Below are 9,545 nucleotides of genomic sequence, written 5' to 3'. Positions count from 1 at the left end.
TGTGTGTTTTTACAGTAAGTGCATGCTGTATGTTTGCATGCCGATGTTATGTCAAGCATTTTACCCCATTTCACCCTGTTAGCATTAACCTTAATCTCCGCCTTAATCCGACCAAAATGACCACTGAATTTTATGGGTTTAAGCTTGTGATACATAACTTGGATACAAGACTTTCGTCATTTTAATCAAGTATTGTTTTGTTGTTAGGACGTTGATGTCATACACTGCAGAACACAACAACAAATAGTCTGTCAAACAAACCACAGGGCTGGTGTAGGATCATAAAAATCTTTAAACGTCATTACAAATAGGAGGATTACATTTGTTTTAGCCTGATGCAAATTCAATTAAACAATCTCCCAAGTAGCCAAATTACTTTGTTTCAACAGGTATGATAATGTTCATGGCAAGAGTCACGATGGTGATGATTACACCTGGTTTTAATATGCAGTCTGTCTGCATGATATGAATAAGGAAAACCATATATGAATGGAAGGAGTAAATGCACACAGAATCCACTGTGATTGAAGACCACACCTGGAGGAGTCTGAAGGCGGACTGGCTCCCACTGTGATTGTATACCAGCTAGGTGAACTTTATTTGCATGCTGTACAGATGGGTCACATTCCTAACGCCCCTTAAAACTTGGTTTATAATCTCAAGTACTTTGCTCTCCTGTCTTACGGTTTTGCCAGAACCAGAGTGCTCAGTGGCGTAACAAGGCAGCGTTGAACCCTGATGCAAGATGGTCAAAGGTGGACAAGATAAATATTAGCTGTGTCCCAATTCATGTTGAAGGGGTCCTTCGAAGGACTGTTTGAAGGCCGATTGTGTCCATCACGTGCATCCTTTGCGAACCAACGTATCCCGAGATTCCTTGCGCGCCAATTCAAACAGGATGGTAGACTCTTAAACGGCAGAGGAATACACTTTTAAATGTAAAAGATTTTGGCTTCAACTTAATAAAATAGCTCGCATTACACATGTTTAAAAAAGTGCCCTTGAAACAAATTATCTTTAAAATAATAGGTTAGGCTCCATGACATTAGTTATGTTAGCTAGTTAGCCAACTAGCTACCTGTTGCTAGGTGACAGGAGTGACGCAAAGGTAAGGGCAGGAACAGCTGGTGACGCTCACAGAAAATCCTCCGTGAGCGGACCATCCCATTTCAGTTCGGCCTTAGCGGTCTACGCAGGCTACGACCGACTCAACCATAGTGATCAGATAGCCTACTTTTTAGCTGTCCTGAAACTTTGCTAGCTAGCCAACAGGTTCTGTGTGCATGTGCTACATAGTGGTGCACATGTACTGAGACTGCACATTGCCCATTAATCTGTATTTTAACTTCGACACAGACGTATGCGTCACTAAAGTTCATGCTTGTAAATGTAAAACTTTTTCATTAGTTTCTTATTATATTGTTATTTATTTGGTGAATAACATCAAGTATGAGACACTATAAAACAGATGACCTTGCTCATTGAGTTATATGAATACTAGCCATTTTACATCAGTGCTAAGAAGTAGATTTAGAGAAGCAGATTTGGGTCTTGGTAGTTTTAGCCAATGAGTGCTGAGTACCAGATTCATCAGTTTAAATTTTTCTGTCCACTTTTTCTGACCCTTAAACTTGTCACATATGACTTCTCCATGTCTCTCTTTTACTACCTCTCTGTGTCTTGTGTCTCTCTTTATTTCTCCTCTCATCTTTTTCTTCCTCTTCTGGACTGCTTTTTGGGGCTCAGAGATAAGATCTCACTCAATGGCAAACTTTGGAAGACATTTTAAAGATCCCCACTGTCACTTCAGCTTAATACAGCCCTCTAGGCTGTCAGTACAAACACACAGAGACGCACACGTACACACACGGCCTCCCACTAATAACAGGGGCAGGGAGAGGCAGCCTGGATTTGAGGACTCGTAAACACGCTTCTTTCTCCTAACAATTCTCTTTGATCTTTATCAAACAAAACTGTTTCCTTGGTGTATGTTGTGCTTCCATCTCGCAAAGTGAACATGCTGCAATGCACTTTTCCCGCTTCGATTTCCCCTCCCATAAATAAAATGAGAGCACATTTGGATTTCCTGACTGTAGGCTTTCAGTAGTGCAATCGCTGCCACGTCTGTCAGATCCATTAATTCACAAGTGTGCAAGTTCTGGTTAACCGTTTCCTCAGGCAGTATGTTTACATTTGAAATCACGCATATCTTATGAAGTGAAGTTTATTTTTAGCAACATGTATGGACAGAATTACTTATGTTTTTAAGGGTTTTAATGGATCATCATAAGTTCTTAATACCCCAAACAGCACTCAGCAAAACTTCCTCCTGCAAAGTGCTGCGCTGTGTGTTTAACCAAGAATGAGTTCAAGCTTTCCTGTTAAGGGTTCCCACTTCCTGTGTTCGCAGAAAAAAAAACCCTGTCCTTCAGTTTCTGGATCCCATGGTCCATAATGATCTGATCTCTGTCTCCCATAGGCGGGCCGTTGCTATGGCAACCTGATGACGCTCTGAGGAAGGACGGGAGGGAGAAAAAGGGAGGGAGGTGCAGGGAGATGAGGAAGAAGGTAACTGCACCAAAGATTGAGTATGTTTGGGAAGATGACTCACACGGTTATAAAAACGGTGTACGTCATCTGTCACATTTGCAGTAATTGCTTTTGCCTTTAACATAAGTGCAGTTTATAGATAGATATTTTTAAAAGAGGGGGATTATACCTTATTATATGGGTGTCACTTAGGATACATTTTCACACGCAATATTTAAGGAAGTAGTAAGGGCTCCTCAACTACACTGACTTCAGCAAAATAATGTGAATATGTGATTTACAACCTCAACAAATAGGTCAGACAAAGCTCAGAAGTGATCATGAGCAGCGGACATGTCCCCTCCATCCTCCATCTTTATGGCTCCTACACCCTTGCATGGCTCCCTGCCTCTGCTTCTGCCTTGCTGTTGCCATAGCGACCAATCTGGTAAAGACTCACAACAACTTACAGACAAAAAAACCTACATTTTACCTTTGGATGGTAACCGCTCTAAATGAGCCGCTGACAAGCAGCCAACGTGTAGCAGAACACATGTATGTCTCTGTTTCCTAATTAAAGATAATGTTGGCTCTAGCATGCAGGTTTGTATTGGGAGCTAATTTAAGTCTTGATGCAGTTTTCAACTCAGAGGGCTAATTATAATTTTGTGCTTTTTTTCTTTCATCTTCTAATTTGTTTGATTATATGATGGCAGAAGGAATTTTTGGGTTTGTTTACATGGCATCTTCCAAAATACACTTTAATTCTGACTAACCTATATTAAACAGTGGCTAAACATGCCATATTTAATTATAATTTTCGTAATTGTTGTAATTGTATTATTTTTCTTCAATCATCAGACCCTTTATATGTACTTTTTCTTTTCATGTATTATAGAAATGTCAATAAAGATGCAATAATGGTTAAAAAAAATGAGTCAGTCGTCCTGTCAAAACTCTAGAAGATCTTTGGCTCTGCCTTCCGTACACAATAGCATTCTTTCAGTGAACACAGCTCGCGCTAGGACCCGGGTCGGGCACCGGGGGAAGTCCTCTGCTGCTGGCGGGGCAAGGCAGAGCACACAAACACACACATCCACGCACACACTCATACACAAACACACACGTACACACACTCACACCGAGCTCTTCTCCGACAGAGGAGAGAGAGCGCGAGCGCAGAGAGGGATAAACCAAGGGAGAGAGAGAGAGACTATAGGAACGCAGCGGCTCGTATGTGTGTGTGCGTGAGTGTGTGTGTGTAGGTACGCTCGCTCGGTGGTAGAAACGACTGGAGGGGCGGATATGGAGGGGCTCGGGAAAAACGCTGGGAACTGACCGAGCACCGAGACGAAGAGAGGGAAGACGAGAGAGAGAGAGGAAGGACGGACGGACAGCACGGAAGGAAGGAAGGAAGGAAGGAAAGGAGGAGAGGAGGAGAGAGAAGTGTGACAGAGGAGAGGAAGACTGTGAAGAAGGGGCTCGTCTGGAAAACAGAAAGATTCTAAGGTGACTTTATGAGGCTTTCATGGCTGTATGCAGGTCTGGCAGAAAGGTGTGTGTGTGTGTGTGCGGGTGTTGACATGTGCTGCATGGCTCTGCACTTAAAGGGAAGAGTGGAGGTGTGTGTGTGTGTGTGTGTGTGAGAGAGAGAGAGAGAGAGGGTGGTGGTGGTGGTAGGGGGGACGTGTGTGTATGTGTGTGTCTAAGTGCGTGTGTAGTCTAAATATACATACATGTGTATGTGTGTGTGTGTGTGTGTGTGTGTGTGAGTGAGAGTTTTTAGGGTTGTTTTTCCACAAGCTAAAAAGGGGGCCAAAGTGTGTAAGCGAGCTGAGCTGACCGCTATGAACTGGAGTGAAGGGATCAAAAGGAGTGGATACTTTTTAGGGAACAGCGTGATCCATTCCAACACACACAAACACACACACACACGCACACACTTCTCAGGTAAGCTAGTTTAAGTTAAGGCTGCAAACGATGGGGGTAACACTCCCTTTAAAGAAGGCAGAGTCCATTTTTACCCCCCTTCACTTGGTGTGTGTGCATGTGTGTGAGCAGAGTTTTTGTGCAGCAGGTAACACACACAATGTTCGGTTGGAGACCCTAAACGCAGCACAGGTTGAATTTTCTGTTTTCCGAAAGCTTGGGCTGACACTGAAGGAGGCTTGATTAGTAGTAGCAGCTCCTGTGTGTGTGCGCGTCTATATATATATATGTGTGTGTGTGTGTGTGCCATAGACGGCAAACAGGTTGAGGGGAGGCAGATCTGATCAGACGCACAGCAACAGAGGAGAGAGCGTGGCACAGGCTGAGCAGCAGCACATTGGATTACACACAGACGAATACACACACACACACGCACACACACACACAAGCTCCGTAGCCAGCAGAACAGCTGGGAGAATTGTGTGTGTGTGTGTGTCAGTGCCTGAGAGCGTTTTCACTTAATGCATGCGTCTGCCTTTGCACGTGCAGGACTGTTTGCCTCTGTGTTATCTTTTGCTACTGTGTGTGTGTGTGTGTGTGTTTCTAAGTGTGTGTGTGTGTACCCATCTGAGACTGTGTAAATATGTATGTGCAGGGAAAGAATGTTCTGTCATCTCTTCAGACAGACGGCGTGTGTGTCTACCTCCATCTCTCTCTACCCCCACCTCCCTCCCTCCCCACCTCCCTTGGTCTGGAGTCAGGAGGTGGAGGAGGGAGGTTGGAGGGAGGAAAAGCGATCAGATGACGGAGAAAGAGGCAGATGAGAAGATTAATCCGGTGGCGAGAGATGAAACTGAGACAGAGAGGAAGGAAAGGACGGTGGAGATTTTAGGACACGAGGAGGAGGAGGAGGAGGAGGAGGAGGAGATGGAGTGAAGGAGACGCGGGCTGACATGCTCTCACCGGGAGCGCTCATTCATAATTCACCTCCATGGCAAACGTTCATTCACATATTGACCCCCCATGGCTGCGCTCAATGGAGTTCTCGCCCCTCCACCTCTCCCTGTCTCTCAACGGACACCCCTGTGGAGCGGCGTTCAGTTAGCCCGCTTCTTTTTCACTTTGGAGACAGTTGAGACTCTCACAGAAAAAAAAGCCCCGCTCTGTTTTCATCCGTTACGCCTCTTTTGACACTTTTTTTTTTTTCAGTTGGAAGCTCTGATTGTGTCAAATTGAATATTGAATCCAGACTCCACCCTCGACGCAGATAATTGGTATGGATGGCTCAGTGGGTTAGTGCTCTCAGTACAACTGTTGTTAGTCCGCATCCCTCAACGCAGCTAAAACAGTCCATAATGGATCTATAATTCATGTGTGAATGAGTTCAATAGTCTGTGTTTTGAATTAAAGCATCAGACGGCTTTCTTGGATGCCAGCGCATGATTTATTCAGCGTAAATACTGAAAAATGGTTGTTTTAATATTTCTGATTGTATTAGCCGTGCCTGGAGCAAAAACAGTAACCTACCGCTGAGCGCTGGTCAGCCGAGGCCTGCGAGCCATATGGCGGAGAGCTAAAAATGCACAGTCAGAAAAAAAAAGAAGGTGTGCTGCAGAGGTACAGTTAGTTCTGAAAGGTGAAAACTACAGAAGAGCAACTTATACGTGAAAGACTTCTTTAGTTGTAAAGGTTAGATGGACTGAAGGGCTGTTAACTCTGGATGGAAAGGAGGCATGGAGTTAGCTCATGTGATATAATGTAGTTCATTAAGTTACTGTGTTTCTCATAGCTGCATGAGTCTATATGTGCTAAGTGAAGGAACTTCTGTCTCAGTACAGTACATCATGTTACCACCACGACCGGTTTGATTCCCATTGGATTGAAGCACACTAAATATAGTTAAACTAATTAAAGGCACCCCTCTCATCCCTCTAGCCCCCATCCAGCAGAAAAAAATCTCAAATGAAAGCATCTCCATTTATCCCTGTGTCAAAGTAACTCAGCTTAAAGTTGCACAAAAAGTACCACATTTCCATCACTGCCTTTTCTGTCGCTATCACTGTCAGATAAACTTTTTTGGCAGCACCCACAACAGGGACAACATCGTATTTAAAAAGCAGTTAAAACCAAAAGAGTCTCATGGAGGGTTGTTGCCATGGTGTCGCTATTTTTAATGAATGTAGCAATGAAGCTAGTCTGTAACCAGGCTACCAAAAGCAGTCACTCATCAGCACTTAACATGCTAGCAGATTAGCTTGTTGCGGCAGTACTAGCTTGGCTACCCTATGTGACCCCTCGACCTAGGGTCCTTCAATACTCTCCCCTAAGAGAGAGCCTGATTGATACACCTGCATTGTGTTGACTCAATTGGCACCGCGTAGGTACAGCATAGCGGTGGACGCTACGCTGTAGCCTGTAGGGTAGCCTTAAGGCAATGTGGAACACAACAGCTGTGATTGGTATCTTCACAAGCTACAACACCATTGACTTAAGTGGTTGAAGAAGCTGGAGAAGGCTCAGCACGGTTGCACAGAGTCCAGGCCGCCCAGTAGTGTTTTGGCAGCACAGACGCACAAGTATAAATGCTCACAACACTCCAGGCCCCTTACGTACGCCAAGGCCGCTCAAGGCACAAGTATACATCAGGCTGAAGCCAAAGATTGAACCAAAAACATTGCACATCTTTTATGCATCTTATCGACAAGAAGCAAATGTGTTTATTAATCTACAAAGTGTTTTGACCCGATACAATTGAACCGAGGGTCAAAGTAAAAACTCCTTAATGAGCTGAAAACACCCCCAAACTTCTTCTCAGATCTCTCATTAAGTTCTTAAACTCAACTATGAACTCTATTGAATCAAATCATTGACAGTGAAATAGGAGGGGATTTTAGGATTAGGCACTGTAACAAAAACAGGGTGTATCTTTACAGCCATTTCTTTACTGCTAAATACACAAACTTTGATGAAGTCACTCCTGAACAAAGTGAGGCAAATGTGCACAACAATAAATTACGTAACTTTTGGACGGCGTGAAACTTTTGCTGCCCCGGAGAAACTTAATGTGCCACTTTTTCCTCTGTTTGGTGTGTGTACTATTTTCAGACGTAATGCTCAGTTAATGATGAATTCGCTGTCATAGGTAGGTGACCTTTGCCTCTATTGCACTGATTCATGTGTTAAAGCAACTGGAGAGAGTCTGAAGCACAGTTTGAGACTGCAGTGGAAACACGGGCAGCCTAAGTGGCCACGATGGCTCAGAAGAAAAATGCTCCTCTGTATCCCCCAGGTTATAATTGTCTTCAATAGGCCTCCTGCTGATTTGAAATGGACTCATTGTCCACAGTGCTGGGCACCTCGGCTCAATTAGCCCCTCTCTGCTTAGCTACTGCTGCTCGCATCCTCGCACAGCGGAGTTTGCCCACAAACAGGCTGAAACACACGCACATTATCGCTCATAGAAAGACGTCAGCGGGTGTAAAAATAGAGCTAATAAATGGGGGGAAAAGTGTTTTATGTTTACAAGGGCTGATGTCATGTTTGGTTTAGATCCATAGCGGAGGAATCGGAGGGCAGCACAGCGAGGATCAGCCCGCTCCGCTCCGGCTCCGTTTCTCTCGCTGCTTTTAAAGAAGCAGAGTTCAAGGAGTTGCAGTTTGTGTTTGTCTTTGTCTACGTGTTTGTGCTTGTGTTGTTTTCAGCGGTGGAGGCATGCACACGGTGACGCTGCTCTGGTTGCCAAGCAACACAGGAACGTGGGTGGAAGGATTTCCTGTCCCTAGGAAGCTTTGTTTATAAGTGAGGGTGGGGGGAGAGAGAGAGAGAGAGAGTGTGTGTATGTATATGCATTTCAGTGTGCATTTCAGCGGTATGCTTGAGTGCTTGTGTGTTTTTAATGCACTCTTTGCCTCAAGTAAAAGTGCTGCAGAAAAGTCACTTAAGACACACACACACACACACTCATAGAAAAGGCAAAAAAAAAAGGCTCTTTCTAGTCTGTTGAGTTGGATTTGTGTTGCATAACTCCTCCAGCCAGGTCTGTTCAGCGCTCTGTCTCCTCCTCTTCTCCCCCAAACACTCTCCTCATGTCACAGCCGCCACGCTCACGCCAGGCCGCCTCCCCGCTAATGATGTCATCAGCATGCCTCGTTTTATGTCTCCTCTCACACATGAGATTGCAATTATGTGTTCTTGCCCCGCATGCCATCGCAAAAAAACACACACACACAGCATGTCCGTCCTGCAGGCGTTGGACCCCGTGATTACGTAATTGACATTGAGTGAATGGGATGACGTCAGCTTGGCTCTCTCTGACTCTCCTGTCTTTCTGGCTAGCTACAGTGATGTCATAAGTGGATGCAGCCATACACAGTGTGTGTGTGTGTGTGTGTTGGCATGCATAATGGTGTGTGGAGACAAAAATGACCTCAGGAACCATCTGATTTATATAATATGTTTACTCCTCCCCCTCTTTTCCCCCTTTTTCTTCCCTTAAAGTGAAAAGACTTCCCGGCTAATAGATACTTTATTGTTCTGTGTGTTTTCTTAGCAGCGTGAGGCGTTTAAAGACGCTCGTTCAACGCGCACACTGAAGCAGCCTGTTGCGTTCCCGGGAGACTGGCTCCTATTTGAAATGAATATCCCAGTGTCTCGCAACTGGTAACTCTATCGCCTTGTTGCCCTCCATCTGCGACTGTCTGACCTTTGTTGATTCTCATCCTGAGCCTCGCCAGCTATCAGCAGGCAGTGAATGAAAGGAGAGAGAGATTATGTCGGGTCGTCTCCACAGATACTGTACGTGCCAGTTCTTATTTTTAACAAAAAGAAAACACCGCGTCACGGAGCAAGAGAGGAGCGATTCGGTGGTTTTCCAGCTCGAGACAAAAATATCTGTTTTTAGCTTTGTGTTTGAGCGCTCTATTTGTGTCTCGAGTTGAATAGGCCGCCTGGTGTGTTCTCCGAGCGTTTTGCGGTTGAAGCTCTGAACATCAGCCAGCGTTGGATGGGAGAGCTGGGAGGTTTTTTATCAGACCTGAACGCACACACAAACACGCACAAACACACGTTGTCTCTCCCTCGCCTTTTCT

The 9,545-nt window shown here is 44.8% G+C and overlaps 1 protein-coding gene across 2 annotated transcripts in view; it reads left to right on the top strand.

The window, feature by feature from the left end:
• Positions 1–3,651: 3,651 nt before the first annotated feature.
• The window catches only part of ches1 (checkpoint suppressor 1), a 69,827-nt gene continuing 63,933 nt past the window's right edge, over positions 3,652–9,545 (top strand). For both annotated transcript variants that reach the window (XM_069686599.1, XM_069686607.1), the window contains exon 1: positions 3,652–4,038. The gene's annotated coding sequence lies outside the window, so the exon portion shown is untranslated. The remainder of the gene's footprint in view (positions 4,039–9,545) is intronic.

Source organism: Semicossyphus pulcher, unplaced genomic scaffold (genome assembly GCF_022749685.1).
Source record: "Semicossyphus pulcher isolate SPU_LCO1_2020_fin unplaced genomic scaffold, fSemPul1.0.p SCAF_11, whole genome shotgun sequence".
NCBI lineage: Eukaryota > Metazoa > Chordata > Actinopteri > Labriformes > Labridae > Semicossyphus > Semicossyphus pulcher.
The sequence above is the reverse complement of the archived record's forward strand: the minus strand, read 5'-3'. Positions and strand labels throughout refer to the sequence as shown.